Source organism: Larimichthys crocea, chromosome VIII, assembly GCF_000972845.2.
Source record: "Larimichthys crocea isolate SSNF chromosome VIII, L_crocea_2.0, whole genome shotgun sequence".
In the NCBI taxonomy this organism is placed as follows: domain Eukaryota; kingdom Metazoa; phylum Chordata; class Actinopteri; family Sciaenidae; genus Larimichthys; species Larimichthys crocea.
Window position 1 is genome coordinate 13511290 of NC_040018.1, and position 25420 is coordinate 13536709.

Here is a 25420-nt window from a genome sequence, read left to right on the forward strand (position 1 = left end):
GCACTGAGTGGGTGCCAGCACCTAATTACCTCTGAGACCTTGCCTGTGAATGGAGTGAAATATGTGTGCGTGTGTGCGGATGACAGGTCACACATCATGTTACTGTTAAGGGTTCTTCTCACTCTGAACCACCTCGACATTCACATAGAATATGTGGTTTGGAGCATGTGCATGTGTGCGTGACAGGGAGGGGCAGGGTGTTCCCTTCCATCCTCAGTCACAGCGACCAAACACGGCAAGAAAAAACCAAAACAAATGCATTTTGCTTTGAGTAAAATATGAGTGCAAACATTAAATGAAAATAAAAACAGTATAATTTAGCCATGTTTGAAAATTACTCCTGCCATGCGGCCTCTTTATCTAACACCATTAAAATAACGAGGTGTCACTGAGCTCTGCTTCCATAGCTCCAATGTTGACACCCATCAAGACAAATCTATATTTCATGGCCACTTACAGATGTATAAATAGCCAAATGAGGTGCGCTAACCATCTATAAAACGGCACTAAAAGGTTGCCAGAAGATGGCGAGTGTCATGAGCCAGTTGTGCGGGCAATCAATCTGGGGAGAGAGGAGAGGAAAGGGGAGAAGAGTAGATGAGAGGAGTGGGCTGCATCGCGCGGGTAAGAGGCGAGGCACAACGCGGCGCAACAAGCAGGGCAGTAAATCACATCTGCACGGCACGCTCGCCCCACTGACACACAGCCACTTCAACTGACATGGGGCTTGCTCGACAGCCTGATGGATCACCACACTACACTCCATTAAAGGCAAACGGGCACAACAAGCACTGACATAACAAACAATTAGTCACTGCTGTGGGTATGGAACTTTACATGCCACAGGCCTGCCTCGTGATGGGCATTCACCTCCTTTCTAGAGCGCTGAGGAACATTAGGTCACTGCTTCTTCTGTGATATTAAAGTGTATATAGTGTTGTGACAGCTGAATCATTTGTGATCATCACAAAGCTCCCCAGTCATTAGGATTTCTATACAAACACAGACATGGATCAGCACAGCGATGAATAATTCTACATCTGAATGCAGGCTTTTCTGTTTTTGTCGGGATTATCTAACATCACTGACATCAACCTCTTTGTCCTTGCTAACAGAAGAAATAACACAGCATCGTCACATTGATGACTACATCAAAAGGTACAGTAGGCAACATTTTTGTACCAGTAGCTGAGTGATTGATTGGATTTCTTTTTTGTTTTCCCCCACACGTGAAATAAGTAAACTTAATAACAGTCAGGAGTAAAACTCCCAGAAGGAGAACTGCAACAAGGTATAGACTGTTATTAAGTTTACTTATTTCATTCAACACGCATGACAAAGAACAGAGAGCAAGCGAAAACAGACTTGTGGATGGACTGGTGTAGAAAGGATGACACCAAATAAAGGTCCAGACTGGTTCAGGAGTCCTGGGTCGAGACACTGTGCCAGTTCTGTGGTTCAGGGTCTGCTTGACTTCACCGTAGGGGGAAAACAAAAAAGAAATCCAATCAATCACTCAGCTACTGGTACAAAAATGTTGTTTACTGTACCTTTTGATGTAGATACCTTGTAGCAGTTCTCCTTCTGGGAGTTTTCCTCCTGACTGTTTGAGAGCTGAGATTCACATTCAGTGGTGGCATGGATGCAGTTCACCCTGGACCTTCACTACATCCTTCCTCTGCTCCTCTACCTGGTACAATTAAACAATTCAATCTACAGTCACAATAATTTTCACACATAATTGGTGATATTCAACTTTTGCTCTGACAGCAGCTTTTCACTTTGATAACTGAAGAACAGAAGTGTTTTTTTTTTGCTGCGATTTGTTTTCAAGTTAATTAACACTTTTGATCCTGTTTTGAGAAGTCTCTCTAATCTTCTGACATTTTCTTCTTGCTTAATTTAGAACACTGTGGCATTTGCTGTTGCCATCGCGGGTTCTTTGACACAGACGACGTACAAACAAATGACTTTAGATTTTATCTTTTTATTTTCACCAGTCCCTACAGTGCATTGAGACGTTCGCAGGCTTCCTGGGCTTCTGAGACCTCACGTCTATGCAACCCTTGCTGCCATCTCGCATTGGCTTTGTCTGCTCCGACTGCTCTCCCAGGTCCAGCACGCTACTGCGTTAAAAAGGGAGAGTGATTACCTAACTAGATATAGTTGTGCCAATCACTCTCACCTCTCCACACCTCTCTCTTGCAGCTGATCCACCACGCCCCCTCCACAGACACTAACCGAATTTAACGTAGAGGCTGATTTGATGTTATGCAGAAAACACCTTTTCAGAAATGGAAAAAAAATGAATTTTTGAAAAGTACTCTCATTTTCATTCAATTCTACACATCATATGGGTGCAGGGATTGCAATCATGGGTTGTCTTATTGGGAGATGAGATCGTAATGATTCTCTAAACATTTTCCAGCAAGCAAGTCATTATACATAACCACATTCACTTTCTGTCAACACAAGTATTTTATACAGATCAGACAAAAGTTCAAAGATATCAAGAGGACAAACATTGAACTTTCCACACTCCTTGTGAAGAGGAGGATTAATACAGGTGAATACAAAACAGCACAAAGCATAAACTGTGTACGTGAGACATGCATACTGTGTGTGTGTGTGTGTCATTAATAGGTTTTGTATTGCTAGTCTAGGTCGGGCACGAGAGGGCGACATCCAGACACTCTCATGCTTTGGATTCTTACATTGAGAGCTCGAATTAGAAGAGCACGACTGACCACTTGGGGATTTGTTGTGTCTATTTAATGCGCCCATGGCCGAGTAGAAAATGAGTGTGAAAGTACGTGTATAGGGAGCAGCATCTCCACACTTCAATCACAGAGGAAGGTGAGCTCCCCATCAGACCTTTAGTCACCAACACTCCTCCACTTACTGGTTCCCAACACCCATTATTTATCCCGCACACACACGCATTTCTTCCTCAGCATGATTTTCAACTTTAGTCAGTGCTATGACACGATCCGTCCTCTTTGTCTTTCCACTGGCTTGTGTATGTGCACGCACTCCGAGTCCACGCAGTAGATGCATGCATATGTATGCACAAGGAAATCCTGTGGGTGCACATCCTCCACGCACACAGACACAGACAGACAGACAGACAGACAGGCACACACACACACACACACACACACACACACACACACACACAAGCACAGTTTGCCACTTATGAAAACATCAATTCATCCTTTTCACTGACTGAACCACATAGTCCAAGGCCTTTCTACAATAACAAATCTCATGAATTTATCTTCTTTCCTCTGAAGGACAATGACAGGAGGCCAGGGGCCAGTTAAAAACAAACATTAATAATATTTATCAGATGAAATGAATGAACATTAGGATCATTGACGCAGGAGGATAAGATAGTCTTCAAAGTCTTCATCTTCTCTTTTCTTGTGGTGCTAGCACTAAAGCCAGCATGTTTGACTCATGATAGTGATCGCAACTTTGCATACAGCATTTGGCAATTTAAACACAGTGGTTTAGGACTGATATGAGATGGCAGAATATAAGCAAATGTATGCGTCCACTTTTCATTTACATTCCACTGTTTTAACTGCCAACCTTTCGTTATTTCCTGTCCTTTATCTTTGCCAAGAGCCAAATCTAGTCAGCCCAGCACAGGTCAGAAATCAAGTGTCACCACTTCTGCACATAAAAATCTATTGTGAGCAAAAAGCAAGCGGTGGGCAGGCTACCCGCTCTACTGGCCTCTGCTCTTTTGAAAGTTGCCTGCTGTGTGGCAGCTATGACTGTGATCATAAGAATCAGCACAAACACTGAAGTGAAGTTGAGTCCACCATGTTGAACCATCATGTTTTTACAGTTTCCCAGAACGGATAAACTAAACACTGGTTCTAGATTCGACCTTTCACATTGTTCGCATGTTTTTCTTCACGCTAGGAGAGAGGATGAGGTGACAGAATAGGAATCAGCAACTACACCACTAGATGCCACTAAATTCTACACGCAGCTTTAAAGTAGGCTCCATGTACACAGGAAGAACCATTGTCAAACAGGAGAGCTAATTGCAAAACTCAGGGCACTAATTAATCATTACAAACACAAGTTTACAAAATATAGATAGTAGATTTGTGTGATTTTGACAAAGAAATGGTAAATATTCTTTACCAGGTACACAAGAAACAAACTGAACTTAAAAAAATGGAGATGGAGTCATTATCCTAGGGTTGCTTTGGACCTTCACCTTTCAGAAACACAACATGGGCATTCAAGTGAATCACTGGCACCTCACGCTCTAATACTTTGAGAAGAAAAGCATACTGGAAAACATGCAATTTCAGGAAACTTTTAGAGGTGAAGTGACCTGTGACCTTGGATCATTCACATCTTTGTGTAAAGCCAGTGGAGTGCTGTCCTGCTGGGCCAGCTTACTGAGGCAAGCCTGGTGCTTGTAGAGCTGTAGAGCTCAGACGACAGGGGGAGAACGTTGCCATTTAGCCTCTGTATCCCCCGTCTGGTCACCTTCTCCTTTTTGCCTCCTGCTGGATACGCCGCTCAGACAGCAACAGAGCTGGAGCTATGGGAGTGAGTGTGTGTTTTGCTCTGGTATGTGTGTATTTGTGTTGGGGCAGGTGGTGGGATGGAGTTCGAGCACCGGTGGGGATTCAGAGACAGACAGATGTGTACCTACCATCTCCCTACAGCTCCACTGGCACTTTAATGACACCAGCTCTAGTGTACATTAGATTATTAGACTCCAGAGTACAATATCCTAGACTGGATAATATTGTTTTTCCTCTGGCTGATGATGCATTACAAAAATAAGGAATGATGTTACAGATGTCTCTCGGGGTAAAAATAATAAATCACACAGACTTGTAACATGGTTGAGAAATATGTGCCCACAAACACACCCACATCCACAAAACACTTCGGTGATTCATTTACTCTCTTTATTCCAACTGAGCAACAAGCCGGGAGAGAGGAAATGAGACAGAGAAATGGGGAAAAAAGCGATTAGTTTGCATTTAACTTGCAAACATCATTAAGGGCTCGGTACTAATTGTGTTGTTTTAAACGAGTGAAATCTGATAATGACTTCATTAGTGACTCAGTGTAATGATGACTCCCAGGGTTTAGAGAGAACGAGAATAAATACAGAGACACGGAGAGTGTATATATGTCTGTGTGTGCGTGTGTGTGTGTGTGTGTGTGTGTGTGACGAGACAGAGGAAATAACAAAACGCACTGAGGCTGTCTGTCGAATCACTATTTAGATACACACCTAACTGCACACACACAAAAAATGATACATGCAGAAAAAGACACCACCAAAGGCTGAACAGGATAAATAGAATAATAACAGGAGAACAGGCATGGCTAAAGAGGTGTGTGTGTGTGTGTGTGTGTGTGTTTCTGAACGTGTGCGTATGTCCTCTCTAATGCAGAAGGGGACTTCTTGAGAAGGGGAGAGGTCTAATCCATAATACGGTAGCTCGCTGCATGGCTGCATACATTACTGCATACATTACTGCATCAATCAGTGCTAAGCTGCAGTGTAATTTTCTAACTCCCTATTTCTCTCCCTACCCCATCACACAGACAACACCCCATGGCTATTTCTGATGAGATTCAGAGCTAGGAATGGGGTGAGGAAGGGGGAAGGGTGTTTATGGAGCAACCTACCTTCCTCTCTCCTCTCCTTCTATCCATCCAGCCCACTGATTAATTTCCAACTAGATTGCTTGGCCAGCAGTATTATTAGCATAAAATTTCCATGGATCAAGCCCAGCTATGAAACCCTTTCATCAAGCTGCTTGTCAAACACAAAATTTCAAATCTCATTTTGTTTCTAATATCATTTTCATACTTGTGGGGAGTGATGGGGAGAGGAAACAGGGGCTATGACGTGGAGAGAGGGAGGCTGTCGACGAGGTGGTGGGGGGTATCAGAAGATTGTTATTCCAAAGATAAATGGCGTCATCAATCAAAATTAAAAAAAAAAAAAAAAAAAAAAAAAAAGCACTGGGTTTGGAATGAGATTCTGTACAAGCAGGCACACATATGCACACCTACGCACATGTCCACATGCAGTGGGTCTCACAGCCAAGGTCAGTGCCGGGTGGAGGGGAGGGGAGGGGTCTGAGCACTGGGACAAAACAAAACATGTGAACTCAGCTTAATTTCTAATCTTCTAGTGCTTGAAGTCAGCAGCACTTTCACATAACTGCATCCATCACCGCACATGGCACAACAACGCCACAAACTCATAAAATGCCTGTCAACGTGATACTCTTTGACAGCCAGCGCAATAAATAATTCTAACCATTGCTTTGATTACAAAATGTGCAGCACTGTCACTGGAGCCTCCCACACAGCAGCGCACTGTACAATTAATTATGAAAAATAAGGAAGGAGAGTGATGGGGGGTTTATTTTAATAAGGATACAGAATCAATGCAATTTAATCAATGTGAGCTAATTAAAAAAAACTATATTCTGAAACAATCAAGGTGCACAAACAAGATTACAATAAATGAACTGTGCCAAGAGAAGCCTGCTCTAATTAAATGATACAAATTGTCATTCCATGGCTGTGCACTTTTTGTTGACACCTTGAAGAAGAGAGCGTGACGGCCCTGACCATCCTCATGACACCCACTCCTGCCGCGACTTTAAACAGAATTCATTAGACTGAGGGCAACATGGTAAATTTTGTCCTCAACAGATGACAGACTTGTTTGCTTTTTGGTCTATTGAAGTGAATCGTGTCAATCTGTGAAGCGGCTATAATACATTGTTTTCATAAAATAACAATGGACCATATGACTATGTATGTGAAATTGAGAATTATCCCCTGACTACGGAGCGTCTGTGTTTTTTAAACTCATTGTTTTTTTTGTTTTTGTTTGTTTTTTTACCCACATTTCACTTCTCTGTTCGCTCTCATCAGCAATATTCTCTGGGGGAAAAAAGGCTCTGATGAACCCACTGCACCAGCACCAAACAGAAGACAAAGTTAGCAACTAGCTGGGAAACATAGTGGAGCATTTAGCAGCTAAAGAGCATTGGGTCGCCAGAAATACAACTCCACATGAATGCTAATGCTGCTCAATATCTGCTGGATGTGTAAATAGGGAGTTGTTTGCGAACGGGTTCACCGTATCAACTGAAATATGAATGTAAACAATGCAGGATTTTAAATATTTAAAAAACAAAATCCACTCTGCAAATGTTTCATGAGGAAGGAGATTCATTCATCATGTTTGTCAGGCCTCAAGGATACACATAATATATTTTGATGAGTAACACTGAATGCAAGCATAACTTTGTTTACAAGATCTCCACAGGGTACCTTCAATACACGTTCAAGAGCACATGAAGTCTTAGTATCCAAGTTGCTAAGAGTCCATATTTGGAAAAGGTGTTGTGCCTACACAGTTACTACTTCTACAACCTACAGTCTAGCATGTGTTTTCATTTTGTCAACTACCATTAAACAGGCTCCTATAGATGGCTCCCTGCATCTGTAGTCCACATAGATGGAAATCAATACCAGCAAGTTTTCTATATATTTCGTACCTCATCTTATCTCTCCTTCCTTACTTGAAAATCTCACATTCTGGTGATAATATAAGATTTGTGGCTATTACTACCCGAGACTGAGGAGTGTAAATAAATATTTGTTTTTAGCAGTTTAAGGGAATCAGCAAAAACGGTGTAACATGAAATAAGTGATGAAGACAGTTTTGATCATTACAAATATTCTATTTTATTATATTACTCTATATTAATGACATCTAACTTGGTTTACAGTTTGTTTTTAGGGGTTTCATGGACAGAGACAGCTCTTTGGTGTAGTTATGGTGACCTGTGTGCACATGAGCTTAAGGTTTCCATATATGACTGTGGGAGATCACTGTACCTTTCATTTGGACCAGATTCTTCACGTCCGTCTACAGGATCATCACCTCCAGCTTCATTGCAGACTCCAGCTACACAGACAAAGACAGAGACACGCAAACAGCAGGTTCAAGGACACAGCAATGTCAAAACGAATGTGAAGTGATCAGTTATCATTATGGATGCACACAGACACACAACTCTGTTTTTCTTTTTACGTTTAACGCTAATTGGCATTCTGTGTCCATAAGCGGTTGGTAACACAAGGCTAAAGTCGGTGCCACAGAGACACAAACACACACGCATGCTTGCCCACACGCACAAACACACTCATTTAAAGTTCAGCGAATCGTTATCACTTATCAGGAATAATTGCTGCATGTTTGTGCAAGTGTGAAATTGAACAAAATCCTGCTCCATATAATTAAAGAAAACACAGTGAGCAGACAATAACACAGAGAGGCCAGAAGAGCGTGAAGGCATGGATACAACCGAAGGCAACCACAGCTTATTATGTTCTTTCTCTATCTGAACCTCTACCTCGAGTCCAACCTGTGGAGTCCTGTCTAGGAGTTCAGAAAATTTGATTTCCTCACATATCACCACATGTTACCTTATCTGAGCCGTCTGAACAAGCTAAATTGAAAGTTTTGGAAGAAGAAAATGCAGAATTACTTTCTCTCTGATGCTCTTTCCACCTCTCAGCTTCCACCCACTTGTCTCTCTTCCTGTCTGTCTTTTTCTATCAGCTGACCCATCTTCTTGGGTGAAAATGACGTCCTCTGGTGAGTTTAAAGAAACACCACATAAAGCAATTACTAACAAGCCCCTCCTTTCTCTTTGTGTACGGAGGGGGTAGAGTGGGGCCAAGTGCCCTTCAGCAAAAATGAATTTTCCAATTTCAGTTAGTTCTTCCATGAATAAATAAACAAATGAATAATTGAAAGAAGCAACATAAATAAATAACATCACAAACATTTCGCCGGTACTCATAAGTATTCTACAGATAACTCGGGCTGCATGCTAATGATAAAAACAGTACATGTAGCAGGTTGAGATGCATTATTCACCGCTCTGCTCTACCCAAAATGAAATAAATAAAAATCTCTCAAGGAACTCAAAACATCCTCTCAGCATTGAAGTGACAGGCTGTTCCATTTATAACACACAAGGACACTGTGAAAAACAAATAACTGACCAGTCAGATGCAAGAGGGAATAAATAAACCAGCAAGGATGGCAGCCATTGACAGGATCTCTAAAATTTCAGCAAGTCGTTAGAAGGGAAAATAAATACTTCCAAGTGCTAGGAAAGAAAAAAATATTTTTAAGTCCTGCAGGAGGTGTGGTGACAAGTTCAATTCTCATACTGAACAGTTATTGTACGGGAAAATAGTCATTTTCAGTTACTGACAACAGTTTTCTCTGGGACGGCCCAGTTTATATTTTATATCAATGAAGAGAATGACAGCTCAGTTAGAGACACGTGTCAGAGAATGAACAACAGTAACTCACTGGAAATTGCAACAATTCCCAGTGTGTGATACAGAGAGGACACATTCAATGAGCTATAGAATACACATAATGCATAGATGTTGTAGTATAACAATAAGAACGTGTGGAGGCTTGAGTAATAGAATAAGAAATCAATCAAGGAAGACAATAGCAACAGTGTAGTGATGCACATTTGTAGTAACGTATAACCAGAAGCAGTGGCATTATGAATCAAGTTGTTAGATAAAACAGAGTAATCTTCAAAGTGATTGGTCATTTGTATGAATATGATGATGGAAACAACTGAGATTTAATATAACAAGCTTGAAGTTGAAGGTTCATTTATGACCTTGGATCAGTTTAGCAAAAAAAAAAATCTTTTTTGGTCCGCCAGAGTGTTTTATTTTTTGGGAGCTGAATATTTTGGGACCAGAAACTCAAGTAAGTGGACCTTGTGATACGTTCTTTGTTAAGCAGATAACATATTTACATATGAGCATTTTTACTGCCCCGAACAAACCTGTGAACATTTATTTTAAGCAATGCATGCTTGTAACTTTTTGAGTAAGACAAAACAGCTCCACAGATAGTTTACTTTGCATGTGTGTATAGGATGGCCAGCTAACAAATGGACTGGAGTGCATAGGACTGTGGTGTAAGGTTCATATTGTCTAGGTGAATGTGTGAGGAGCTCAACAACAGCAACAAATGCACACATTAAACTAAATCCAAATCTAGACATATCTCCATTTCAATAAATAAAGGCCTCATTCTATCAAAGCTAATGTCCTATTCTCCGGAAACACTGGTGGAGGTGGGGATTATGTGGAGGCAATATTGAATGAGGAGTTAAACAATGATTACTAATCTCATTGTATTAGAATAAAGAACAGCACATCAGCAAACATGGGGGAAAGTTGCCCTTTGTCCTCTGTGTGGCTCGTTTTTCCACAAAGCTCATTAAGGGATACTGTTAACATGCTTCCTAAGCACAAAATGTTAATTAAAAACACAAGGCTAATATGCATTCTTACGCCACGCTTTTGAACACCATGGAGGGGAAAAAAAAAAAATCTCATTTCCTCTGTGGTTCTGCTGATTGCAGTCTGATGCGGTGCTGAAGTTAATTAGAACCCTGTGATCTGATGTGATGAGGGGGTGACCGCACGCCATGCTGCCACCAGCTCCCCTCCCTCCCCTGCGTGACTGCAATCACCCCGAGCCTACTCATCATTACTGCCCTAGACTGGGTCATTTCATCCAGACTGAAGGTCCCACCCTGCTGCTAACCTCTCACAATCTTCATTTCTGACGCGTACCATGTTCTGTGGTTCTGGACCACTTGGCTGAGGTCTCTATCCTCGAGGAGACACAAGATCCAGAAGGCCACAAAGCTTCTCTGCTTCAATGTGAGCTGTGCTGTTTACTCCTGTAGCATCTTACATCCATCTTCAGGTTATATTCATCTTTCTCAGTCTACCTGGCCTGGGTTAAGCAACCTGACAGCACTCAGAAGACCACGCATGGGAGTTACTAGCGCTGTAATCGTCAAGGGCAAGTCGCTTAAGAATGCAGCATCGTTAACAGTTTGGTCAGTTAACAGGTAAAATAGAGTATTATTTATGAATCTCATATCAAATAGTTCAAATAAAGATGTTTGGAGTATATAGTATAGATTTAATGAGGCACAACCAGGTCTCTTCACCTCAAATCCTGCTATGGACTAATATGGTCTGAGTTGCACTTTCAAGTCACGGTGCGTTCCCTCAACATTAAAACAATACGTCTGTAACAGCTCTGATAAGTTTTCACTAGAAGACACTCAAAGAGGGGGACCATTTTTATGAAGTGACAAACTCATACAGTGACAGGATCACCCCATAAAAATCCATGCGAATGAAATGAACGAGTGTTCGCTGGGTGTGAAAATATACTGCGGCACGCACCTCTGCAGACCCTTCTATTAATCAACCTGTCTGCACTTTGTTTTGAGAGTAATCTCGTCCAACCACCAGAGAAGCACTCAGCAGTAAGTGGCGCTTGGCTGTGCTTTGAAGGCCGTGGTTTATTGCCATCCCAAAGCACAGCAAGACTACGCTGTAAAAACACATCATCTCAGTGCTCAACACTTGCCTCCGGTTACACACCTCACACATGGCGATCTAACACGGACCTGAAGACCTCCTTAGCCAGTCCTGGCCTAAGTTTAGCTAGCTGGGTTAGACACAGTAGGCTCCTATTCAAGTCCTTTGTCCATGCAAAGGAGGAAGACAATTATTTTACTGTCAGTGTATACAAGGTACACATAAATACAATCCCCCACACATATGCACTTCATCAGAGAGGTCAGAGCTCAGGGTCACCTGCAGCCCAGCTCCCTGGAGAAGTTTTGATGTTCAGTACCTTGATCAAGGGTACGTAGGCAGAGATGGGGGGCATTTCCTTCTGAGCCTCTCCCCTTTTCAATGCCAGGTTATTGAAAAAGAAGCTCACTTGACATAAATAAGGACAATCACACCCATGCCCTTTTGTACCCCATCCACACACAAATTAAAAGTTAAAAACGCTCACTCTATGGATGTTTAAGGATCATCTCCCTCTGTGAATTTAAGACGGTGGCTTAGAGAAGCCGTATTCTCGAAAGGTCACTCTTGGTGAGGTCTTATTAAATATCTTCTTTGAAATTATCAAGGTGACATCAGTCAGCGTGTGTCTGTGCACACGTGTGTGTTTTTGAATGTGTGGCTGAATGTGGGTTATGTTTGTGGAACTTTTTTCTTTTTATTATTATCATCACAGAGCTGAGGCTTATCAGTGGGAGAATTAGGTTCATGACTGTGACGCACCATTTTTCTTAATACAGCCTTTTCAGCAGTTTATGTGTCGCCAGGTTTTGTTTTCTTTTTAAAGTTATTTTCATGAGTGGCACGGTCAGGGACAACGACCCCTTCCTCCTTTAGAATACAGTGAAAGGCATCTAAAACTTAAACAAAATAAAGTCCTTTCGTTACTTGACCTCCTCGACAATACCCCCTTTATTTCAACATTAGGACAGAGAGAAAGTGAAATTTAAAGTAGAAGTAAATAAAAGTGCTGAAATATTGAAGTGGCTGGTGGCAGCTAGCTGGGCTGTGGTGGAGTGGCAGTCGAGCTGGATCTGCAGTGTTGAGATGAGGCTCGTATACTTTTTCATAATATACATCATCCATGAACTTAATGAACTAGCTACACTAGGTCTTTCCTGACATTTAAGAGCCTACTGTTAAGAAAATGAAGCTGAGCAGACTGCAGGCATGAATGAGCATCAACAATAAACACCTTATTGAACTGCCACTACAAGTGAAATTAAATTTCAAGCTAGAAAGAGTGACAACACATCTGCACGTGTTGTGGAGGCGGAGGAAGTGATTGCTCCTAAATAAGTGACGTCTTTCACATCCTAGAAAAAATACAGGCGGTATAAATGTAACATTGAATCCTTCAAGGGCGCAAAGACTGAATATTTTCTTCCTGCACCACTGATGAAAAGAGCTTCTGGCCTGCATCTTAACGGTAGCACATGTGGCATAGACACAGCTCCTCTCAAGGCAGGGACTTTTTTTTTTCCCTCATAAAAGGAGGAGGGTCAACAGGTCAAGACATGAAGGCCCACAGCCTTTTCTAGCTTTTTTTCTTTGAGCTCAATCAAAAGAAGGGGCAAACTGAAGCCACAGGTGCATGAGCACTTCTATGTAGAAGCAAACACGTAACTTCTTACTGAATACTGGATATATGTGTATTCATATATATATGTGGTGGTGGGGTGGTGGTGGTGGGGGCTTCAGTCATTGACCTTTCTTTGCAGCTCTTGCCTCTTATCCTGCAGCAGCGTATGTGGCCTATCTAACTCCACCTGTAGCTCAGAAATCTGTTCTCTGTTCTGCTTCCTCGCCTCCTCCTGCTCAACACACACAGAAAGAGAGAGCAAAGGTGAGGTGTACAGAGGATTGAAGCTGTCTGTTTTTAAAGGTGTCAGCACACCTTACTTTTGCATAATACATATCACACCTCAGAGATGATCCATTAGCGGGTTACAACAAGAGAGCCGAGCAATAAGCTGACGAGATACAGCTGCAGCAGACACACAAAGGCAAACACACCGCACGCGAATACACGTACACACAATATCCTCCACTTTTACTGCCAGATGAGAGGTTGGGATTGTCCCTATGGGGCAGATTCGTGTGTGGCTGCATTTAAAATCTCTTTTACTGGACTGACTTCTGGGCTCTGACCTGCCACTGCCTCCAGAGAAAGCGCAATAGAAGAAGTGTGTGCCAGAAAGAAAAAAAAAAGAAATAGAGCAAGAGATGAACATAGAAAGGACAGAAAAAGAAAAAAAGGCAAGCCACCACACCCCATGCACTTCCAGACACTGATTTATAATTTTAATATCTCTAATTTCCACAGCAGCGCCCATTTTCCAAATGTCATTTTCCAATTTATGTCAAAGCGTGTGACCATTTTTCTTAATACAGCTTATGACAAGCTCGGTGGCAAGGCGGATATGCAATTCAGATTGAGTGTTTTACAGGCACAGCAGCAGACACACTAGGGTGTTTGTGTGTTTATCTTTATCAGTGTCTGCTCAGTATTTTGGAGGGGAAAAACCCGGAGCGTTATACACCAGGGAAAAATTGGATTCGCTGCAAAATATGTGCCTTCAGGGAACAAAACCATAATTCTGTCATAAATCTAATAATTACAGTTATCATAACAAGAATTATGATGGTGGCAATGATAATGTATTAAAATATGCATTAACATTAAGAGCTTGAAATGGAATGTGGGCTGGTTTTATGACCATTACATGAATATTGATGTTAATTAAAACAGAACCTCCCTTTTTATGTAACACTCTATCTTGTTGTAATGGTAAGAGTTGGACACACTGGTGAGTCCGATGGAGCAGAAGTCATTACGAGTTGGTTTACCTTATGTGTGGCACATTGGAACTCCTCTTGAATGTGCTGGGACCTTTGCAGATTGGTTCTTTCCATCTTAAACTCTATAAGTGTAGATAAAGAGTATTTCAGGTTAGAGAAAATTTGCATGTTAATTCAGATGTTTGTGGCTGCTATGATATGCTAGCTAAAAAAACATGGGGAAATGCTTTCTTAACCATCTCCTTTTGTCTGATAACATGGAATCAACCTTTATAGAGGAGTTTCTGCATTGTTCCCAGTAAAACCAAAAGATTTGATTTCAAAATGGCTTAATAGCAGAGTTAGTGATATATTCTCAAACATTGAGACACTGTTACGAAAGAGAAGGGTTTTAGGCACTGCTCTAATGTTTTAGTCATGTTAGCTGTACTTACTTATTTCAAGAAGCTATTTACGTTGTCCTTCAAATTTTCACCTAGCTGAACCATATATGTTTCTTCTAGACATTAGAAGAATGAGGAAAGATGACCACATAATAATACTGTTGTACCACCAGACTACAGAGACTTTCCACTCGTTCTATCATTTATACATCCATTTATGGACTTTTTGTTTTGTGAGTAGCATTGTCGGACTTTACCTAGCATTTCTGTATACCTAGCGGTAGACAACGCTGTGTTGTACACTGATAAATAAATGATATCTTGTACCTTGTATAAAGTTTATACTAAGTTATCTGGTAAAGAAGTTAGGGAAACTGCAGATTTAGATTATGATATCGGAATTGTAACAGAGCCTGGGTGTTGGCGATTTAAAGAAGAATACTAATGATTTCCCCTGTTTTATCACATTAACCTTAAAGAATGACTCCTGACCTTTTCCCAAAGCATGCAATTTTTTAGACTGATTTCATACTGTATGCTCCAGACATCCATTGATTCCAGTTCATGCAACTATGGTTAAGAAAATCAATTTGCAAACACGTGAAACTTCCATGAGATAGGTAATCTTTAACAGTGAACATCACTGTAGTGTATGTCAAATTAACTGTTTTTTTAGTTAACGTTATTTATCATTATTTTGTAATGGCAGCTCCAGGTAGGAATTGCTTTGATAGCTTCCTTTCAAGAGAAAACTCTGTCATCTCAGACTGGACAGTTAAGTGGCTGAGCAGCAACCTTTTCAAGGCAAGAAATTAAAAAAAGAAGAAAGAAATCAAGTAACTTTCATAATTTTCATGCTTGCTTTCAGTTTATCTTTGTGTTGTTTGATATTACTGATGTACTGTAAATGCGAATATATGATAAAAGCAACCCAGTTGCAGCTGCCATGCAACAATAATGTAACATCGACCCAAAAGATATAACATGAATTGCTCACTGTAATGGACTAAAGCATGATGGACAGCAGTGTGGTTCAGTATACATGACTTCACTTTAATAGGATAAAAGATGGGAAACCTCTTCTATGTTGAACATTTCCAGGCTGGCTGACCTTTGATGCGCCTGAGAGTGTGACAACTATTATCTGTCCCATACTCAAAAAGATGCAAACATGCTCTAAAAATCATTCATGATCACAGGGATCTAAGAGACAGAGCAAATCTATCTATGGCGTAGTGATCTTAAGACCTGCTTAGGGTAATCTAAACAGGCTCACCTCTATCCCTCTTTTCCCCTCAGAGCCAAACACTGATCGACTCTCTGTGAGTGGCGGCCTGCCAGCCCATGTTCTCTACTATTGAAAAAAGGGTAAAAATAACAGGAACAAGTTGTCGGAAATGAAATTTCAATTCATCCAGTCCCTTTATACACTGGTGCGAGAGCCTGTCGTTGAGAGGGAGGGATCAATAGTGTTTAGACAGCAGGGCAGATTTTCTAAGCGCCGGATCAATAGGAAGGAGAGAGGAAAAAATACCCTGGCTTTTCTTTGGCTGTTGTAGTAAATACGAACAAATCAGTGGCCTTAGGCTAAATGGATTGACCAGCTGTTTCCGAGTTCTGTGCTGTAAATAAAGATCCATTCTGAGGTGTGTAACCGAGGCGAGAGTGTCACAGTTTCAGGTTTGCCCTGCATGGGCTGTGCTGGACCATACAAGTGTCTTGATGAGAGGGTGAATGAGGCAATGGACAGAGAGAGGGAGAGAGCTAAGTAGTAGCTGTTAACCTTTTTTGACCTAACACCACAGTTTCATCAGATGACCTGAAGTAACCCTTCATCAATTTTCCAAATGTGTTCATAGAAATAGATTTGAAACTATTTGTGATATAACTAGATAGAAACACTTCACAAAAGGGGATATACATACAGTATGTTTTTTTATATACACTTTTTTATACACTTGGTCTCTCTTTCTTTTTTTAATCCAGCTTCTGCCACTTCAAGTAGTAGTAGCAGGAATGCAATTATTTTTCCAGCAATTTATAGTTTGACTTCACTGTTTGCTTACTAACTAGTTTTCCTGTAGCTCTTACCCGCATTACATAGTGTTTAGGCTGGTGGAAGGGGTGTCCTGTGCATTTTGCTTATTGTAGCTAGTGGGTTATTGGTTGTTGTGATAACAAATATACTAACATACAAATACTAATTAGCAATCCTATCAATGTGTAAATGTGTTGTTTGGGGGTTCAGCACACTCTTATTGAAAAATTGTGTTTTTATTTGCAGGTATATCAATAAAGACATTAATAATTCTTATTTTGTCACCCAAATAGGATCTGATTAACAAAAATAAATACATTTTAGGTAACTAAAATAAGTCTGAGATGAGACTGGATGATGTAGGCAACTGTGGCAGGTTAAATATCTCAACCAATACACTGGACTAATCAGAGGGTAAGATCCTGACAGGATGACTGATGAACTGCTTGCTTTGCCTCACCTCTGGACTTATTAAAGAAAAACACCACAGGGCCGTGCTTTCACAAAACACATTGGTCAACCATAGTGGAGAATGTGATGGGTGAAATTCATCACTAAAAACTCTTCAGCCCAAACAAAACACGCATTGGAGCACCAAGCGACACAAGAACCTCTGGTCATTACTGATTGCCTCCAAACTCAGCGAGAAGACACTTCAAAGGACAAATGTGTGTGGAAAAGGATGGTTGTTGACTCTCGCTGCAGGGTTGACAAGAAAAGAAAAAAAAGAATAGAGGAATCTCAGGCTTTGCTGTGCTTGGAAACAGTGTCAGGGCTGGGGAAAAAAATGTATGCATTGTGGCTCAAATCCCTCAATCCTGGTTCCTGCTGACCGTTGAAACTTAAAGAACAACCTAGCTTGCATTTACCAACCTAGCATTTAGCACTATCTGCTGTTGTGTGGAGGTGATATATAACTGCCTTCTCTTTGCATTAGGCCCATAAAACTGCAGTTTGGTGGTATTACTGCAGCAACTGCACAAACACATCTCACAGACAAGCCTTCTGTACAATTGCAGTCACATAATAGACAAAGAGTCTTCACAAGAATACATAAACAGACCTGCAGGACATGTTGTATGACTCATTTGAGGGCAATTCCACAATGTAATTGTGTGTGTGTTTGTAAGTACCACCTCTTTCTGATTAAGGTGACCCAAGATTGTGCACTTACCGGATCTCAGGCTGAGCAGCAGAGGTTAGAGCACAACTCATTGGCTTCCTGAACACATTACCTTAATGATGCCATTCCTCACGCCTCCATTTCAACACATTTAGAGATGGAGCAGTTACGGCGTCTATTAAGACATTCAAATGTCTCCCCTAGCTATTTACCCAATGCTCTAGCACAAAAGGGTAACCTGAATTAAGTGTGACAACGCTGACTCGTTTCCCTTACCAAACAGACAAAATACATACACAGCCATGATGCAGGAATGGTCATTAAAAATTTAGATTACAGCTTCCTCACTTTCCCGAAAACTCTCGTCTTTCTCTGCTAGCTAATAGGATTGTTTTTTGTTTTTTTTAAATATTAAAGTGTTCATTATGACAGATTGTGAAACTGACTCTGAAGGCTGCTTGCTTTCCTCTACTTGGCAACTGATCAAACCTCATTTACTCGACTGGGGGATTGAATGAAATGTCTGATCATTAACCCCTGTGTATGCCTCTGGAGGAGGGGTGGCTGTTCACCTCCTACACATTATATTTTTAGGTGCAGTTTAAGCTGCAGTTTTCTATGTTGTGAACATTGGCGAGATTAGCCGTACGGGTCAGGAACTGATCTGAAAAAAATCTGAAAGATTCACTAATGTGTAAAACACCAAAGAAGGTAAAGTTAAGATAAAATGTTCAAGAGTCTAATCGGTTGTCAGATTTTCTTTGTATACTCTCATTCTTGGTCAGGTTACTGTCCGATGAGCTGCACATCTCAGTGAGTGGTCCTTAATGTGGTAAAGTCCCCACAGACTATCTGTTCCATATTTTGGCCTGTGTAGGCAGTTTTCCCTCTGTTTTAACGGTATTTGGGGTATTCTTGGGAGAAGGTGAGGGCTGTAGAGAGTGTTTATGTTTCTGGCTTGTACAGAGGCTTCTAATGTGTAACACAGGGCACTTCAGTATTCAGACGCCTGGGGCTATTCTCTAAGTGGTCTTTACTTTGAAAACACAGGTGCCCTCCAGGGGTTGATGAGTGGTGGTTGTGTGCATGTGTGTGCATGTATGAGGAGGCAGTAAGCTAGGAGGGCAGATAAAGGAGCTGCAGTGTTCTGAGGCCCATGCAATGCTCTGAATAATATATCCATACATCATCAGTCCATGTCAGACTTTGATTCAGTGTGGTGGTCTTGCAGAAACCACTGTGGTATTATCTTTAATAATGCAAGCTGGGATTAGGCACTTACTCTCTTCTGATAAATATGGGCAAATCAATTAATTTCCACTGACACACCCCCCACAGCACATATATAAATCCAACATTGTGCATGGCTTTCTTGTTTTTGCTATCCAAAACAGGACTGAATAGTTTACAGTGTTACAGAACACTGTGTAATAACTTAGACGTTGATATTTGAAAATCTGATGAGGTTTGGAAGGAGCTCATAAATTAGAGAAATAAAGTTGCATATCCCTCGCTGCTGGTGCACAAGAAAAGAAACATTTGTGATATAATGAATAGGAGAGCTGTGACATATCTCTCACAATAATTACCACTCAGGCAACCATGACCGAGCAAAAAATTGAAAATGCATTCTATGGCCTACTGTACGATACTACAAACATGCAGCCACTATGTAAATACAGCATGACTGCGCACATTTTTTTTTACAGTGTCCTGGTAGATAATTAGAGAAAACATGAGTTTGTTATGCATTTCACTGAGTTTATGACGCCAGTGACTTCACCACCGGTGAAAAGGCCTCATGGCCAATTTTAAAGGCTATAGACCACTTAGCAGATCTCAGCTGGTCCTGATGCCAGTGACCTTGGTAATGAGGAGCAGCAGGCACAACAGTCATTAGGCCTAGCTATCTCCACCTTCAGGAACCATCTTTTATTTCCATAAAACCTTTTATCCATTTCTCTCTGTGCGGCTATACAGTCTAACATGGGCCGAGGGCCATTAATGACTACAGCAGTATAGCAAATGTCATTACATAGCTTGTCTTATCAATACTTCTAAAAAGAGAACATCAATGGAAATAGAGGCAGAGCAGATATAATATGTTTCTGCTAGTGTCACAATCTTGTATGTCTAATTAAGCTGAGTTCAACAGAAAGACTGCATGAGAGGAGAGAGGAGAGAAGAGGGTGACCCAATTAAAACCAAATCGAAACTCAGACACACTCTACAGTGTGGCTCATGCACACAATGAGCAGGAACCTGTGAAAACAAGGAGAACAAGCTTTATTAGTCCCTAAAAAGCCCTGTTGCTGCATTAATTTTCTAGCCTAATGAAAGCTTCACCCCCCCCCTCATCCTCCCGGCCCTTGCCTGTCACTGTTCGGTTCATAAATATTGTCTTATTATGATCATCATGACGATAAGCAGAAAATTTCAGAGCCAATTACCAGAATGACAGGTGAAATGGGAGCGTGCTGAGAAGAAATGAAGGGTTGCCATGGTGATATAGCCAAAGAGTCAGACTGTATGTGTGTGGTCATGTGACCAATATCTGGCTGAACTGCTGCTACGCTTTAGGCCCCGTACACCAAAGGACACTTAACCTCAATCGCTGGCAGCAATCAGAGGCCCATCCAGTTGAATTTATTTGCTATTTCAGTCTGCGGGTCAGGTTGGCTGTGTGTCTGGTGCAGCTACTGTCAAAAACCCAGGACCTTCTCATCCCCTCTCTTTCTAACGGAAGTCCTGGAGAATTGAACACAGTCCTAAGTGAGGCCTTCAAAGAATACTTTGACAGTCTGCATTAAAAGAAGGCTTCACAAACCATCCAGAAGGACTACAGTAAATGACGTTCCGAATAATGGAGGTACAGTAGGATCATATATAGGAAAGGTTCACCTGCCCGAGGGTGATGTTAGGACTGCGTTTTGTCAGTGACATATCTAAAAAAACTCACATTTTCTGATCTGTGTTCTGTTAACAGAGCACCTCTGTACCTACATGTGCTGTGTGTCCCACTCTGTGATCCCCCCTCATTAAGAATACAATACCTTATGCACAGACAAGGATTAATATTTGAGAATGTGTAAAATGGAATTGGAAATGAAATGACTTGGATCAAAAGTTAATTAAAAAACACACCTTGCACAAATATATCTTTTTAGATTGTGCCTGTTCGTACGACAGCAAGAGGAGTTCAAGCTGGTCTAACTGAGCCAGTCATCGGCAGACTAATACAAATCTACTCGGAAACTAGAGACGAGCAAGAAAGTGGTCTTTCTGTCTTTGTATTTGTCTCAATTAGAAGACAAAGTCTACTTGAGGATGTACTTGAACGTGTTTTTTCTTAGCAAATCACTTAATACAAAGCAAAAGAGTGAAGCTCAGTGGCTGCATCGTAGGGCTACAAAAATCACACTACATTATCAAATTTAGAAATTATAAATATGTTTATCTTCTATTACAACTGATTAAATGTAATTCAAAAGTGAAATGCAACATACAGCAATGCAGATGTGCCACTGATAATGATGCTGGAGTGAAGCATGTGGATGAAAATTATACAAATAAATAAATAAGCTCAAACAAACAGGAAAAATCATCCCACCAGAGCAATTATGGATCTAATCAGAGGTTTCGGCGTGAAGGTACAGCTCTCCTATCTAGCTCCCATTTGCATCATAACACAGTGTGCAATATTAATTTCCGAGTTTACTGCTTATTGGAAGTGCAAAGTATGAAAAGCCATTAAGGCCCCAAATAGGAAAGCAATTTGCTGTCACATGGATTCGGCTCTATTAAAAAGAAAAATCTTGTTAACCATTTGGAATTAGAGTCATTTGGCAAAAAGCATTCTGCCGCACTCAAGTAAAATAAGTAATTATGCTTCTCTTCCTTCTATCCCTCACTTTCTTTCATTTGCACAAGTGAAGTGGGGAGTGGTGGATGGGGAGAGCGACTGGATGCAAAGGTAATTAAAGTTGTTGGCTATCTATTTGGTTAATGTAGGGATCAGGCCAGTTGAGAGCCTTGGAGACGAAGGCAAGATGAGAAACACATCCATTTTTCAGTCTCTGTCTAGCAGCCCCTAGGCTAACTCTCATTTGGTCTATACATCACCTATTCGTGTCCTGCAATCCACACACTAAACAGGGAACTATCCATATAGAAAAACTTGAACTGACTATTCCTCTGAGCTTATCTCTGTTTCATTTAGGTTCCAACTGAGTACAATCTCATTAGTAGTTTTCAGCTGTGAGTAGCCTACTGTTTAAATTAAACCAACTCTGCAGGCCCCGATGTTTCTGCAGATTACATACCGTGTACCTAAAATGAGCCCGCCTGATCACAACATTTGTTACTCTCACCTTAACTTTTTGCCATTTCCCAGTAACAGGTATGCCTGAAATGTGACCCTATAACAAAACAGAGGACACACATTCTGTTTTATTGCATATATCAGAGACACGCAAAATGAAAGCTGCAAACATGTCCCTATCTCATTCTTAGACCAACTAGACTCATTTGGAGTGAACTCTTGCCCCAGACCTTTAGTTTAGCAGTATTTTCTGGATAGTGTCGTGACCTCTTAATCATCATTATCCCAGCTCAATGGGTAACATATCCAACGTAGGCTTGGCTCTCCTCACTCGTTCATAGGGATGAAAGCAAAAAAAAAAAAAGAAGGAAAAAAAGCGATTTATGGGGTGGCATGTATGGCTTCTAAGGTGTTTTATGGTTGGACCTGCAGGGCCTATTTAGGAAGCACTGCGTGCTCCGTTCTGACCACAGGTATTGATCGTCAGCAATGGCCATGGCGTGGCTGACTAGTTAAAGCCCTGCATGTGCCCTCACAGGGAGATGAAAATGAGGCCTCTGTGTGTAATGATCTGTGTATGAGCAGGGAGAGGAGGCCACAGAGACAGAGAGGAGGAGAAATTAAATCATTCCTTTGCTCTTTCAGGAGAGGCACTGCAGCCAGCCATGCTTGGCTGCTTAATGTGGGATCTGTTTTTGAGAGGAAAATTAAAAAGAGAGAGAGAAGCAAGTGAGAGCGGGGTAAAGAGAGATAAATGGCTGGATGTGGAGGCGGTAAATGAGAGCATCCTGATGCAGAGAGCTGTGTGCGGATGTCCCTAATGGGGTAGGCTGATGTGAGCTGTCTGGTAGCTGACCACCACGGTTACATAGCCTTCCTGCGTACCCCGCACCAGCCCCTTCCAGCACTGAGACAACTGCGCTCCATGCTAATTGGCAGAAAACGATGGTGCATAACAAGTACAGAAGAGACATTGGTCTAATTTGAGAAGGGGTGAAACGATGGATAAAATTCTTCTAATCATATGAGGCATTTTCTTGTCTGTGAGGCAGAGACTGCGGTTTTCTCTCCCTCCTCTGGAGAGCCTTGAGTCAAGACACACAGGGACAAAGACTATATGAACAAGCGGATTATGAATCCACACAAGCTTGAAGACAAACAGGAAAGCTGCTGCTTGCGTTCCTGTTGTTTCCTGGAATTCACTTACTCAAGTTGGTCAGTAAGCACACAGCCCGACCATGAAAGTTGCACAAATTTTTACTTAACTGGGAATCATTAGGCACTAACAAAAAGAACAGAAAAAAAGGCTCATTCACTTATACTGTGAATACAAGTTTTATTCAAACAGTGAATTTGTGAGTAGTCTGAGAGATGTGCAAATTGGACAATCACGTAGTGTCAAAATCACTAGAAAAATGGGCGTAGTTCAAGAATAGAGTGACACTTCCTCTACAACAGCTGAATGAACCAGCTTACATAGAAGTGATGGTGGGTGTGAGGGTGCCAATCACTGGGAACAACTCACATTGTATTGTATTGTTTCCACTGGAGGAGGTCAAATAAGGTACAAAAACCTCTGCTGCACGCCATGAAACAAACGGTTCCAGAAGAACTAGAAAATGATCATTTTCCTCAGAAGAACCATTTCCTTTGACACTGCTGAAGTGTTCAGAAGATCTGTAGGTAGTGTAAAGATTTGGCAGGGAAGCACACAACAGGGACTGAACCTCTACAGCCCGCACAAGACCCTCTGCGTGACCCCATCCTCAAAGCCTCTCACTTCTACCCCACAGGGGTGAGTGCCTGTTCATTTCACCTCACCGGCCTCATTAACGCAGCCCTCTGCCATCATTAAGACGTTTGCAGTAAAATTAATTGAAAGACAGATTAAAAATAAATTAAGAAAAATGCGTTGCAGAATGCCTACGTGCACTTCATAAATCACCGGGGCAAAGCCAGGAGCTGGCTCCCCATAATTAACTGCAGACTATTTATTTTATCCTGACGGTATAAATTAGAATTCAGACGCACAGATTATATTAGGGCTGTCTGCCATGCGGAACTGCTGAGGGGTGTGCAGAATATTTTAAGGATACAAAGAGGAGAACAGAGAGAGAGAGAAAGGGAGAGAGATAATATGTAGAAAGGCAAACAATATGTAAATGCATACAAAGCAGAATGATAACATTTGCGTCCCATGGAGAAAGTATTTACTTAGGCAGTGCATAAAGAAACAATAGACAAAGCAATTAACAGCAACAATCAAGTGCATGATTAAATGAAACAACAAATGCCTGATTAAATGAACTGTGCCAATTGTTCCATCGACTCCTTGTCGGTGAGAACAGGATGCAAGTTTAACCGTTTCACCCGTGTTGCTTATACACACACACACACACACAAGGGCTGTGATCAGTCATAGAGCTGGTGACATAACACTGCCCAGGAAACCTCCTCTCATTCTTCCCTGCCGCTTTCCACTCTCCTGCTGTATCACAACCTGGCCACTTCACATGCAAATGCAGACTAAACCTCTTCTGCCAGTCAGCCTCAGACATCCCCCACAGACACACTCTCCCAGCCTCTCTCTTGCGTCTCTGTGCATCCCCCTCTGTGCAACAGTCAGTGCTAGCCACACACTGCCTCCTCGTGGGCACAGTGCCCAGACTGGCACAGAGCCAGACCTGCTCTGCCACACTGGACTGGCAAAACGCTCGTTCTCTCTCCACACTCCAGATTCCCCGCACATCCTTTCATCAGAATGCCTGTGGCCCTCTCCTCCTCCTTTCTCCGTCTTTATTCTGCACCACAGCTGAGATCCACACTTTGAAAGTATGCCCTCCAACCAGAGAGTAAAATAATGCTACCACTACTACTGCTGGGGAACAAATAAAGCACTCACACATTTGAATGCTTGGTTATTATGCAATCACACTGAAGGCAAAACCAAGTTATCTATAAACAATGTTACATCAAGGCACCTTACCAGGTATCAGGTGCATAGTACGGGAATATGAACAAGCACCGGAAGCCCTGAGATGTATTCAATTTTGTACATTTTTATGAATCAACACAAAAAGATGGAATTTGAGCCTCCTTGTTGGCAGTCGTTACACTGACAGATATGACAATACATTATGGGACTGTCAGCACACTCAAAGTTGTTCTTGATAGAAGATGGGGTATGATATGATCTGCATTGCAGCCCACAGCCAGGGGACAGACACTCTATATATAGAAGC